This window comes from Neopelma chrysocephalum, unplaced genomic scaffold (genome assembly GCF_003984885.1).
Source record: "Neopelma chrysocephalum unplaced genomic scaffold, ASM398488v2 Primary Assembly neopelma1_97027, whole genome shotgun sequence".
Lineage (NCBI taxonomy): Eukaryota > Metazoa > Chordata > Aves > Passeriformes > Pipridae > Neopelma > Neopelma chrysocephalum.
Window position 1 is genome coordinate 1,205,270 of NW_020925669.1, and position 15,107 is coordinate 1,220,376.

The following is a 15,107-nucleotide window of genomic DNA, read 5'->3' on the forward strand; positions in this document are numbered from 1 at the left end:
AAATCACTCCCTTTCCCGTGAAGAATACTATTCAGCTTCTGCCTCCTCTCAGGAAGCAACTCACATTTTGAAGAAGAGCTTTTTATTCAAATAAACACCAAACAATAAACTGGCTTTTCAAAAAGGATGCTCTCTTAAAGTGGCAGTGACATCCTGTGCCTTAATCCACTCCCCTGACTCAAGCAATAAAGTGACAAATGAAATCAGTGACTGTTGAGAAATAACCATGTTGAGTTCAACTGGATACACACACACACTCTTCCCTTGAACAAATCTTTCCTTCAAGGAAGCAGTCTTTAAAGTTACAGTGCCAGGCTGCGAGTTGCAAAACAAAACAGCAACAAAAATCCCATCAAAAACAAAAAATCTTTTAAAACATATGGCTTGAGAATGAATAATATATAAAGCTGACAGTTGATCAGCTGATATACCAGATTAGTTCCACAGGAGCAACTGAAGATGTGTTTCTGAGCGTGTCAGGTACACTTCTGCTCACAAACCCCATGACAATGTTTTGTGGTAATGGCTTTAAATGCTGCTGGAAGCCAAATTATTATATCAATTACTGTGGAATACTGCAGTATTTGTTTTTAATAAGTGCTATGTTAGACTTCCCTCCAGTGTGCTCATGTTCACAAAGGCTAATCAATAGTTACTTTTCTTACTGTATTTAGTTACAGCACATTAATTAATGTATCCCTCAGTAATCATGACAGACCTCATCACTGGATCAAAGACAAGAGTTTGAAATTGGTTTTGTTAACAGTGAAGCCATTTCTCCCTTCTCTCTTATGACCTTATCCAAGGAGAACAGAAGTGTAAAATGTTCCCAGGTCAGAACAGTGGCTTTATAAATGCACATGGGCCAGGCAAAAATCTCTTTCTATCTCTCTTGATCTTTGCTTTACATCTCATATCAATTGGTAAAAACATAATCTTTGAAAAAGGTCTAATCCAAAGAGAATAGAGCTTTTTCCCTCAATTAGAATTAGTTTTTCTAAATATTTTTTAATTAAAAATTGTGCACTGTAAAGCTATTGTTTTAGTACTGAAAATACTATAAAACAGCAGACATCAGGCAAAAGTTTAATGCTTGTGTGGTTTAGTTCAACACATTCATGATTTCTAACATTTCCATTTCCTGAATTATTGTTTTATGACTTAAACCCACTTTTTCTTGACTGCACACATACAATGTGACAGCAGAAGTCACAACTACAGGTTTATGAACTGGGACGTAGCTGTAAATCAATATAGAAAATCATGGCAGTTTGCCACGTTAATTTAGATTTCTAAGTGCAGACAGGAGTTGCTGTTTCTTAAAGCAGTTTACTCCTTGATTTCCAAAAAAAAAAAGAAGGAAAAAAAAGGAAATAAACAGAGGAAATCCGTTATCTCTCATGAGCCATATTGGCACTAAACTCTGTGGCAGTAGCTGGTGTTGGTGAGATACTTCAGAAACATGTTGCCAGAGTCCAGCTGTATCCAGAAGAGGTCCCTGATGAGAATTGGAGAAAGGCTGTTTATTTTTTGGACCTCTCATTTTGCCACTGTGTTAGCACAGACTTCTTCATATGTTCATGTGGAAACTGCCAGGGCAGGCAGCTGCTGAGAGTTAGGATTGATGGAAAAAAGTGTTAGCTGCAGTGAAATGAGAGGTTCCTGCCATAGGGAGGTGCTACCAGACCTTCCACCTGAACGCATCTTGTCTGCTGACTGATATGAGGGGCAAATCAAATCACTAAAATGGAAACTACAACAAACCTTGGCTTTGTAAACCTCTTTTGTTGAATGACTCTATACACAAGCTCGGGAATTTAGGGTGTTTTGCATATTTAAGCTAACTGGATTTCCATGTACCAATTTTTAGAGTATTTAGAGTACAAAAATACTATTTTTTACATAAGCTACACTTCTGTGCATCAAGTAACGTAGACAAAATCACAGAATCATAGAATATACTGAGGTGGAAGAGACCCATAAGGCTCACCGAGTCCAACTCCTGACCCTGCACCATCCCCAAGAGTCACACTGAGTGCCTGAGAGTATCATCTGAATGCTTCTTGAGCTCTGTCAGCCTTGATGCTGTGACCACTACCCTGGGGAGCCTGTTCAGTGCTCGACCACCCTCTGGGTGAACAACTTTTTTCTAATGTCCAACCAAAACCTTCCCCGACATAACTTCAGGCCATTCCCTTGGGTCCTGTCACTGGTCCTCACGGAGAAGAGGTCAGTGCCTGCCCCTCCCCCCTGCCAGGCAAAGCAAGACAATGCTGATCATACTAGAATAAATGGTCTCTGGGTTACTGACAGCCTCTGTTCTGATAGATTCCTTTAAGATATAATCACAGTCTTGCAATGCAATGTTTCTCTTGTCTTGTGGCGTGCAATGTCTACTGGGATGTCTAGTCTACTTACAGAGTCAGTGAGGTTGCCACCTTTGCTTTGTTACTCATATATGACAGAAGTTTGCTGACTTTCTGCTACTTCTAGTTTTCCTGTTGTGGATCTTCAGAAAAATCACGTACTAGCAGAACAGCATTTAAGAAACTATTCAGCTGCATTATGATTTCTGAAGGATGAAGTACCAGAACTTCTACCCTATACACTTTATGATTGAGTTTGAAGCATCCTTTCCCACCAGACAGTTGCCCAAAACAGACAAGAAACGCTGCAAACAATATTTTCGAAAATAGATTGCAGAAATGATCTTATGAGAAGGTTCTTGTTTCCTTTTCAATGGTAAAACTGTCTGTAGGAGACGAAGTAAATATCAAGGTTAAATTTGCTATATTCCCCTTTGTTTAGCACTGACATGGGCACGTTGTCAGGACACAATGAAAAACAGGAAAACAGCTGCCTGTGTGGTGTCCCCATAAGTGAGGTAGCCATTTTTACCTAGTCTGATCCACCCAGGATCAGATCCTTCCCTTAATGGGATTTGGAAATTGCTTTGAGAGAAATGGACTTCCCTTCTACCAACACAATATAATTAATATTTTATAAAATAAAATAATTTAACATAATGTAACTCTACTGCATTTCAAAACCTGAACATATCAACATTCAAAAAACCCCCAAACAATAGAAGACAAAGATCTGAATGTCTAATGTGTCATTATAATGAATGTAATTAACTACAAATTAAACAGCATGCAGTACATCCTGATTTTCCTCCTCTGAATCACAAGAACTGAAAAATTAACAATTGCTGTTTTGTTCCTCTTTCCCCTTGTATTTCTTAGAATTTTACAACTGTTTTTCTTTTTGGCAAATTATGGTTATTTCCATAATATAAAAGTTGTTTAACTAAGGAGTAGCTCACAGTTGTGAACGGAGCAAACATCTGAATGTCACCCAATAATAGAATAAGATTAACCCAAGGAGCTGCATTTATCTATTTAGCCATGTGATTGAGGATTCGTCTATTCCCAAATGGAAGGGTTACATGACAGTAGTGCCATACTGACTTGAAAGCTTGGACAATGAAGGTTTAATTGCTTTCACTCTTTTTAAAATGTAATTTAAGAACAGAAATGAGGGCAATTTGAACAGATAAACAAAAATATGCATGCACTTTCAGGGCTATTGCAATTTTTCTGTACATAAGGATGTTACTTAACATACAGAAAAGATAAGGAATCTGTAAAAAACTCTCTTACTTTTGTCACTTTTGGGACTGAGATCAGCAAATATATTTCTACAAAAAGAAAGCAGTGATTTGACACAAAACTTCTCCAAATCATGATCACTTTTACCAACACTATTTGCCTCAAATTCAGGTTGCTGTTTCTATATGCAACTCTTCTGCCTCTGCACTTTCGTGATTCAATACTTTCATGAGAATTATATTTACTTTTGGTAAATTATCACCAAATAGCTTTCACAAACAAGCCTAAGCACATTGGTTTTATATTACTCTGGTCTTTTGCCATAACAATGTAAGAAGAGCTGTAACGAGCCAAATGAAATACCCATTCAGTGTATCATCTCTCTCTGACAATTGCAGCACAGGATGCCCTGGGAAGAATATAGGCTGGTCCTAGGAACATCCCAGATATATTTGAGAAAGAGATAATGATGTGCCCTACTCTCTGCCATCAACCTTTTATTTTTTTTTCATAGCAAAAATAACTGCGATACCAGGGTCTAAACAGGAGCCTTTGCTCAATCCAGCCAATTCCCAGGCACAATAATCACAGGACTAAGTATGCAATGCAATACCATGTGCTGCACATATCTCCAGTGAAGACAGATATAATGCAGTTTTGAATTGTTATTTTAATAAACAAACTTGTCTCCATTTACCCGTTAACTGCTTCTTTCCTAGGTAAGAGGAAAGAGCCCAACATTCCAGTTTATATCTTTGTTCCTGTTGGAAAAAAAAAAAAAAAAGAAAAAAAGAAACAAGAAAAAAAAGAAAAATTGAAAGAAAGAAAGGCTGAAAAAGGTGGTACTGCACAGCTGCATGATAGACTGCCTTACCACTATATCACAGATAGTGGGATCACCTGGGTTTTGGGCTGAAGCATCCACAGTGGGCTGCGCAGGTTCTGTAGCAACCATTATCCGGGCCATGCACAATTATGCTCTTAAGATGTCAAATGAGTTACTTCAGCTCTATGCCTCTACACTTGAATAATTAAATAAATAAATAAGCAAACTAATCAAACCCTCTCCTTTTAAAATTTGTGTTTCTAGAATGTCTGTTTGCCATCCAAGTCATATCTTATGAATAAGTCATAGGGATACCACAAGATGTTTGCCACCCAGGTTGTGTATTACACAGCTAGATCTTAAATTTCCTTGTCACCTCTGCAATTTTTGCTGTATAAACTTTCTTCTATCTAAGAGCTCAATTCTTTGTGTAAAGGTTTCACAACCAGGTTAATTTATGTGTAGTTTAGTGGGATATGTGGTGCTACCAGTGAATTATTCGGAAAAAGGCTGCTTTAAAAAAAAACCTTCCAAAAATTCTGTCACATCTCCTCTTATTTATGAGAATATTTTCATAACTTTTAAATGGCTCATGCTAGACTGAATAAATTGCCCCCCTACTCCAGTGAAAGTTTTATGAAAATTCAGAGATTTTTTTTCTTCTGGTTATTGTAACATGTCTCCAGTATGTGCTTAGGGGAATTATACTATAACAGGGGAAAGCTCTGCTCTCTTTCCATAGATATCAAAACCACTGATTAGGTTACCTTTTTAAACACTAGTGGAAAGCCAGTGCTTCTGGATGTAGGGAGTTGGTCCTGTTCAAGTGCATCTCCAGAAAGTCTTGAATGCCAATGCAATCCATCACAGCAAACAAAGACAGATCTTCCATATACATACTTCCAAGTCTATCTGTCCTGGAAAGACAGTAAAAAATGCCCATAAAACAGGGAACACCTGTACTAGGGAGTCCAGGTGGAGGACAGCTGAACAGACACAACTGGGAAATATGGTAACACCATCTTGTTCCTTGTACCAGGCATGTTATCCAATTGTTTTGTGTAGCAACTAAAAATATCCTAGTTAGTCCCTGTTTTTTCTGCTTAAGTAGTTTGGTCTAAAGTCTAGCAAACTTCCAGGGAGTTCAACAGCTCTGGAATAAACTCAGCTGGTAAGAAAAGCCTTGGGGTTACAAGTGGCAAGGGCCCCAGGGCAGCTCAGTGTGGAAAAAGAACCATAACAACATGCACTTCTTCAGCCCTCTTAATAACTCTTTATAACATTTTTATCCCAAATTGGCATTCAGTTTTTAATTCTTCTTTCCCCATATAAAAGCATGCAAACATCAGAATTTTTTCTGAAATCCTCCCACCCAGAGGATGCCTTTACTTTACACTGCTTTTAAAGTGTTGTTCATCCAACTCACTTTGAACTTTAAAGCTTTTTACTGAGATAACAGGATCTACAGTGTGAGATCAAGCTTAGAAATCACAGCTTGAAATGCCCATCCAGGGGAAGTCATGCAGAAAATGAAACATATCTGGCAGAACAAGACTATGGTCGGAGTGACAAGACAAAGTCAAGGAAAAGGGCAATGAGGAGAACCCCAGACAGGAAAAGGCTCCCTGGTGTTACTGGGAGAAAAGAGGGTAAAGGTGTGGAGAAAATGAAGAGTTAAAACTCACCTAGCGAGGCTGAGATTGAAGTGCGTGAACAATTCCAACTCCCCTCTCTTCCCAGAAAAGGTCATTCTGTGAAGAAACATTTTCTTGTCTCTGTGTCTTTCGTTTTATTTTGGGCTTTATCTGGGGGAATTTTGTCTAGGTGCAATTGTGTCTTTTTCAAACTGTTCAGACTCTTAGCTGCCTCTAAAAAAAAAAAAAAAGGCAAAAGAAAGAGAATGAAAGAAAAGGAGCTTGGGGAGACAGTAAATTTAGCGCTGCTTGGGTGGTACTGGATTGACAGCTATGTGACCACAAAAGTTACAATGTGGGCAGAAAAGGTCTTTTCGTTCCTGGCATCTCTCAGCCTGTCTCATTTCCCTTAATGAAGCACTCCCATAGAAGCATCCCAAAACCTTCAGTGTGCCCTATGGCAACCAGCCCCTCTCTCTGACTGCAGTGCTGTGCTCAGCACCCTCTTTTCTGCATGGGCAGCAGTTGCCTGTGAGTTCACTATAATCCCCTGAGGCAAATCCATTGCACAGCTATTCATGAACCACTGACTCTCGGTCAGTGTCTCCTTATTAGCCCAATTCAAAACTGGGATGTAGGCAGAAAGCTCATCTATCTAATAACAAACCTCCTGAGCAGATCGTCTCCTTGTACTCATCACACAATTTGCCCCTCTCATCCCCCATGCCTAGGCTGCGTTTCTTGCTAAGGATAATTAAAGATATTGCAGTCATGCTCTACACGCCCTGCTCAGACACAAGAAGAGACACTGCACCGCTGAAATTATTTGTGGTGATGGGTTCTTCCCATCTGGAAAGGTAAAAATGCAAACATGAAACTCATTTTGTGCAAAAACTAAAAGCTTCCAGTCATTTGTTTTGGCTTCTCTTTTACTGTGCTGCCAATGTGCTCTCTCACTGCTATAGAGGAAGCAGAATGTACCATCACAGGTTCTTATACTGCAATTTGTTGTTTTTGTTTTTTTTTTTTAATTATCACAGAATCACAGTATATTCTGACTTGAAAGAGACTCACAAGGATCATCGAGTCCAACTCTGAAGTGAATGGCCCGTTCAGGGACTGAACCCACAATCTTGACATCATTAGCACTGTGCTCTAACCAACTGATCTAATCTCAAGGTCAGTCCTACTGAAAAAAGGAAAAAAAAAAAAACAACCCAAAACCAAAACACACACACACAAAAAAAACAATCAACCAACCAACCAACTGAAAAAAACCCCCAATCATCTATTTGCAACTATGTCCAGAGGAAATAAAGACTTCTGGTGTTTATGACTGGAGTTGTACACAAAACTATGACTAGATGCAACCGAAATACAAGTACATATCAGTTCACCCTGTATGACCAAGAGTGTTCTGGGAGTACTGATAGACAAGAGGCACAACTTTTCCTCCCTTTAATTGATCTTTTGAAAGCACAAAACAAGCCTAATGTTAGAACTAAGTCTTGCTGTGCTTTTATGTAAATAATTTATGGAATGTTTCAAAGCAGTTTTGATTCCTTTTTCTTTGGATACCATTTATGCCTAATGAAGAAGAATAATTAGAAAATTATTCGTATTTTCTTTAACAAACACAATTTTAGGGAACCCTCCCATAATCACATATGATACACAAAATGAATATAAGTAATTTGAAAGTTAGGGAATTGAACTTCATCAACTCCAGTTTATTATGGTTTTTAGAAAATGAGTAAATCAAACTAATAAAATTATGAAAAGCATAATGCCTTTGGCTATTTTAAAAATATTTTTACAAATCACATATTAGCTCTTTAATACTATTGTTAAATAAATTCAATAAATCTATTAATCTATATCCAATTAATCTAAAATTAATAAATCCAAGAAGGATTATTCTGTGTTAGTTGAAAGCACTAATGGTGGTTCTAAAAACTTTACCTCTCTCAAATAAATAACTTTCAGGCAACCTTTAGGTTACTGGAAGTGTAGAGAAGAAAAGATTAGATTTAGGAAAAGAACCTTTTTTTCCCTTGAAGGAGATTTTCTGCCCTTAAGTGAGGAAATTGCACTGAATAGCACTGAGTTGTTATAAAAAAGACCTTTCTGTATATCCAGCAGGACAGATAGAAACATAAGGCTTTAGGGCAGTATGAAAGCAACTAAATGATCTAAATTGTTCTTATAAGTTACTGAAAAAAAAAAAAAGCTGAGAATTGTGTCTCAAAATAGAATCTCATTTTTTTCTTGGTGTATGACATACTATTTTATAGCTTTCTCTCTTTCTAAAATTAACTGACTGTTTTTTGCAGATTTTACACCTACATATATTAGTTTATGAAAATAATATTTGCATAGGTGTATTTATCTTCATGGATACTGATTTATAAGCATGAAACTGTGTGTGGGAATAAAGACACAAACATGCACATGTCTATATATATAAAATGAATATGTATGTGTCTATTATTTTTTAAAGTTTCAGACAAAGACGCCAAAAGCATAGCCTTGTATGAAAGTTAAAAAAAAAGATTAAAAAAAATTCTCTTCCATTATTGCTTTGTCTAATTTCAGAGTCTTCCAAACATATGTTCCTGTCATCTGCCTGCATTGTCACTTATAAACAATAAGACAGAGAGACAGATTCTTAAAAAAAAAAAAAATAAAAAAAATACCTAGGACATCTCGTTTATTTTGGTTTAATTTTTTCATTCTAAAGAATCATTAAAAATGACATTGTCCTCTAATTTTTGCTCTATGCAGCAGCTGCCATTGTCAAGCTGTTGTCTTTGTTACAGCATCTTTGTGAGAGCGACTGCAAAACCCCCATGTTTGGGGATTTTTGTTTGTTTATTTGTTTTTAAATATGACAGCTTTCTTTTAGTTTGAGACAGACTCTAATGGAGTCGCTCTTTTTAACCCTTATTTCCCTTTTTAAAAGTTCCACTCCTGAAGAAGGAAAGAGCCAAATGCTCAGCTGGAAAAACTACAAAAGTTTCATATAATTTACACCAATTAAAACTGTGGGATTTGGAAATTATGCCTACAGTCTCTGTATGGATTATATATAATGGTGCTTTAAATTAGCTAATGTTAAAATGGTACTCAACACATAAATAATAACTGATCTTTTTTTTCTTCAGCTTAGACCTCCTAGCATGTTTTTTTTTTTGTAAGGTTGGCTATGTTTCCAACACATAGGAGAAAAGCTGCTTTTTAATATTTTTTTAACTCTTTTCCAAGGTTAAGGGCAGAAAGTGAGGAAGGAAGATTATCCAGCTAAAACTGGACAGCACAGGGCTCTGAAGAGACCCTGTTTTGTGTTCAGATACCTGAGCTTTGTGAACAATATAGCAATAGCAGATATCTAACATCAAACTTTCATGACATGAATATTTATTGGTGATTGTTCTCTCTATCTATTTTTTCTGATAATGAACCTAACTGAAAAATCTTGTTTTTGGAGGTTGAATATTTAACTTTTTTGTGTTTGTCTGAGCCCTGGTAACACATTTTAGGGCTGTTACCTTTGTGGGACCCAAATTCCATTGTTACATCTTCAAATTGCAAACAAACATCTGCATTTCTACGTGGGAAACAATTTTTGTAGCTTCTTATATGCTGCTCCAGATGAATCCATCACAAATATAAACAATTTGAATTTTTAAGTTGGATTTGTACATTCCCACCTGCGATTTGAAAGGCCCCAATGAGCATTTTTTCTTTATATTGTAAATATACGAGTCCAAGGACACCAACACTCAGACTCACTAACTAGAACTAAAATGACATGGGATGGATCATGGATCTCAGTCTAGATTCTTCTATCACTCTTTCCTCAGTCTATATTCTGTAACTGATCTATGTTCCATTACATGCTAAAATGTGCACAGCTCTGAGAATTCTATACAAAAAACCTTGCAATCAACAAAGCACAAAAAAAATATATATTTTCTAGAATCACACTTATTGCTGAAAATGGTTCTCTGCAGAATCCCACAAACAGTTTATACCGACATGATTGAGTGGGGATACAAAAATAGTGTGGAAGGGGGAAATTGAACTTTATTGGAATTTAATTTCATAATATACAAATTTTCAGTCTTAGGGCATGCACCTCTGTTGTTTGAAACTTTTTTAACTTCCATTCTATACCACCTAGACTTCCTTCAACTGGAAAACAAGAAAACTTCTATGTTCATTGCATAAAATAAGGCCAAACTGATTTTTTCAGTGTTCCAATTAAAAATAACTTTTTAATATAAAATATAACTCAATTTCAAAGGTGTCCCTCATAAGAACCATCCGAAGTTTCTGCTTCTAGCTATGAAATCTACTTACAGTGTTTTCTGAAGCACAAAGGTCTGAAGACCTGTTTCCTCCTCCTTGTAGCAAAAAGAGATTTTTAAGTGACTTAACTTAATTTTTGCTCCCCAATATGAGGTTAATTTTACCCTGGACATGCATTTATAAGTTCAAATCTGTCTGCACCCACGGTGATAGCAGTTAAGAACACTGTAATAAACCAAACACCTCTCCGCATGTGTTATCTGTGTATGGATATACATGCTTATATCATTTTAACAAGATTGTTGAATGAGAAATCTATGTATCCCTTTATTTTTGATGTCTTGGGTCTCAATAAAAAGCTAATCGTATCCATTATGTATATAGCAAATCAACTCCTATTTACAAGAACACATATATATTAATCATGTTGCATGATAGAGTGATTCCCAAGAATATAATCTTTTTATATATATAATCTGTAATGGGTAGCTCAGTTTACAGCTGATGTTTAATTAGGAGCTTGCAGTTGCAATAAACTTTTTTTTTATTGCACTCAGCCAAGGTACAGTATAATGAAATGTAAGTGACCCAAACTAAATGGAAGCACTGAAGTAGATAATGTGGCAATATATCAAGTAAAATACACTGATTCTGCAGTCAGTTCATGCCCTAATGGCAGAAAAAGGGTTTGAAAGCCACTTTAACCATAAGTAGTGTGTTTATGTATTATTCACAGTAGCAAATAATTGCAAAATGTCAACATTTCATTTTCCTCTTAAGAATTTCTTTTGATTAGTGACCTAATTAACCATTAAAAAGCAAAAAAGAAGCAGGTATTTTTATTTTCAAACTGTGAATATGAGAAGCGGGAGTTTTGCTTACTAGAAAGTAATTTATGATCTCAAAATGTCACAGTCAACATTAGTAGTCTTTAAGTGATCAGAAATAAAATAAATAAAATAGCCTACTGTCCTCATCTTATGAAGTGTTATTTTGAATTACGTATGTACGCATTTATTGCTCGTGGTGACATTTCTTATTAACATGACTCAAGAAATACAAATATTTCAACATTTGTCTAATTTATTTTCCTTTTTTTCTCTTTTTTTTCTTTTTCTTCTGTGTTTCACAGAAATTCTGAAAACTACTTAGAAGAACTAATGGAAAAAGTCAGCCACAATCTGCATATACTAGTGTTAGATGCTCTCAGCTATCAGAGACCTCATGCTCAGCTAAGTCCTATTTCACATTGCTACTACAATACACAGGATGAAGTAAGGCTGGATTTAGGACCTAGTTCTTTCACCAAATGATAAATGGGGATAAAGAATTACAGATGTTCACTAGTTTCTTTAATATGATTATCAGCTACCTGCAGGTGGCTCTCCTTAATTTAACATATTAGTAGACATTTTTATTATTGTCATTATTCTTTCCCTGTTTGTGTAACAGTTCCTAAGAGGCTTTGGACCACAACTGCCCTGTTCTAGACTCCATGAAAACACAGAACCCCCAAAGACATCCCTTGTTGCAGAGTATCTATAAAATGAGACCAAACACACACAGCATCAAACATGACAGAGAGATTAGAAACTTGATCTATAAAATACGTATGTGTCTGGTTGCTGCACATGATGTCTACATAAACCCTCAGAAATCACTTCTCAGAGGTGTTTAAATTTCTTAGGAATTAATGAAATTGATCGATGACCCAGACTTCATCTCTGGGTATGAGCAGAATTATACTGTGTGTGAGCAGCTCTGCATTCAAACTTGTGAAGTTTCCCACTTCTCACCATTAATGCCTTTTCTGAAAGAAAATCTTGTGTCACATGTCTTAGCATACACCTTCCAAAATGCACTGCAGACAGATTACGTGTTCTTATTAGATAATTTCCTGGCATGTATGGTCCTGAGATGCGGATCTCTTTTCTGTTAAACTACAGAGAATAATTTCATCCTGAGGTTCCATTCTTCCTGAGTACTAATTATTATATTATATAGTTTTCGAGTTGCTTTTTCAGTGAGGTTTTAATAACTGTACTCTAAACAGAATATCCACAACAGACTGGGTGGAGAAATATCTTTATAGTGCTTAGAGCTTGGCATACTGGCGAACTCAGTTCTGAACAGTTTTCTCACTTCTAACCCCCCCGTTGTTTTGGTATACATTTCTTTGTTCAGCCATAATAAAATTATTTGGCTATCTAATTCAAGTTGGAGCTTTCACAGAATTCAATAGATTTCATATCAAGAATCAGTCTTGTTCAACATCATTTAAGAAGTCCACAGATCAGCAAAAATCTAAAATATTTTCTCCTGGTGAAATTTCTTTCAGGGCTAGAGATGAAAATCCAGGCACGTATTTAGAAAATTATTCATGATTTAGTTCATATGAATCCAGTGTTTGTGGTTTGTGGACTAGTAGTCTCTTAAGAAGTTTACACCTGAGATTTCTGGTTGGGTTCACCTGTAGTAAAAATAGCACCCCTTCTGCCATTATGCAAACATTGTTGTGTGTATAAGCCACTACACTCTGGGCTTGTCCATGCACATAAGATAAAATATAAATGACTTTCTGTCCAGAAACAAAAAATAAACACCATTTCATCTTACCATATTCAGCTTTTGATTAAAATACAAAAACAGAGAAAAGATAGTGAACCAAACCTCTAAGAGTAAATTTACCAGTTTGCCAAGTCCCCAGAATAAAGGAGAAAGAGAGGCCCACCAAAATAAAATGAGTTTATTAAAAATGAGCTTAAAACATTTTCACTTGATGTTTATTGACTCCTAGAGAGTTCAAGATAAAAATTCACAGCTCACTGCTCTGAACTACAGTTAAAAGAAATATGCATATGTGTGCTGGGTTTGTCTGGGATGGAGTTCATTTTTCTGTCTATTCACTTCATGGCTGAGCTCCTGCCTGCCCATGGGAAGCGGTGGATGAATTCCTTGTTTTGCTTCTCTTGTGTGTACTGCTTTTGTTTTACCTGCTAAACTGTCTTTATCTCAGCCCACAAGTTTCCTCATTTTCACTTTTCTGATTCTCTCCCCCAAGCCCAAAACAGGGAGAGTGAGAGTGTCTGTGTGGGGTGGAGCTGTCCTTTGGGGTTAAACCACGACGATATCTATCAGAATTTTGTGAGGTTTAACTTGTTATAGCATATTGCTGCACTAACTGACCATTACTGAAGTGAACACATTGCTAGAGGTAAAAAACATTAGTTTAAATCGTATTCCTTCAGGTCTATGTTAATGCACAGACCTTGTGTTTGCTGCAGGAGGAGTAAACGTGAATTACTGTGATTCATCTAATAAAGCAAGCTAAGCTAACTTCAACATGCGTTTTACTGCATAGACATTAAAGGATTGACAATCAAAGCATGGTTTGTAGATGTTTGTGCAAAAAATATCCTGAATTTTAAGGTAACTTTAATTATTTCAACTGTCCTATTTATGCTTGGTTTAGGGCAAGCGGGGAGGAATAAGTATCAAAGAATCTTGTTTAAATTACCAGATCTCATCAGTATCTTCTATGTTAAGTGTTCCAAACTTAAATAAACCTTTTGCCGAAATAATTATTCCTAAAATCCAAACTAAACCTTCCCTGGTGCAACTTGAGGCCATCTACTGTCATCTTATCACTTGCTATTTGGGAGAAGAGACCGACTCCCATCTTGCTACAATCCTCTTTTTAAGTGATTTGCAGAGAGCAAGAAGGTCCCCCCTGAGTCTCCTTTTCTCCAAGCTAAACAGCCCCAGCTCCTTCAGCTGCTCCTCATATGACTTGTGTTCCAGACCCTTCCCCAGCTTTGTTTCTCTTTGGACTTGCTCCAGCACCTCAGTGTATTGAGTAGCAAAGAATGAGATAGGTAATATGAAGAATAAAGAGACAAAAAATGTTATGTTTAAGGATAAGGAGAGAAAAGTGCAATGCCACGTAAAATTTCTTCTAAAGCCCATACATACCTACACGTACCTTTATATTTGCTGCCCTAAAAACTTGTTCCCCTTCCAGTGGTATAATGCATAGTCTCCTGAGTTGTAGCAGTTTATGTGCCTAAAGGACCTTGAAAACTGAATCACTCAAATGTTTTACTCTGAAATGCTTGGGAGGGGAAAACAAACAAACAAACAAAAAAGCTATGTGCCTGATGCACAGTTTATAACTGTAGAGCAACAATAACTATTTATTTTAATGCAGACATTTCATCCTGGTCCAGCACAGACTTCCCACAGGGTTGCAGCTTCCTTTGGGCATCCATCTGCTCCAATGTGGGGTCCTCCATGGCCTGCAGGTGGATCTCTGCTCCCCCATGGACCTCCATGGGCTGCAGGGGCACAGCTGCCCCACCATGGGCTGCGCCACGGGCTGGGATGGTCCACTCAGAACCTCTGCTCCAATACCTGGAGCAACACCAGCCCCTCCTTCTGCACTGACCTGGGTATCTGCAGTGCTCTTTCTCTCACACAACCTCATTCCTCTGGCTGTAGTTGCCATTGCACAGATTTTTTTTCCCACATCTTGAATACGTTACCCCAGAGGTGCTTCCACCATTGCTGATGGGCTTGGCCTTGGCCAGCACCAGGTCTGTCTTGGAGCCACCTGGCATTGGCTCCCTTGGGTGAAGTTTCTTGCAGCTCTTCACATAAATCACCCCTGTAGCCCCACTGATACCTAAACCCTGTCACACAAAACTAATACAGGCATGCACATAAGAA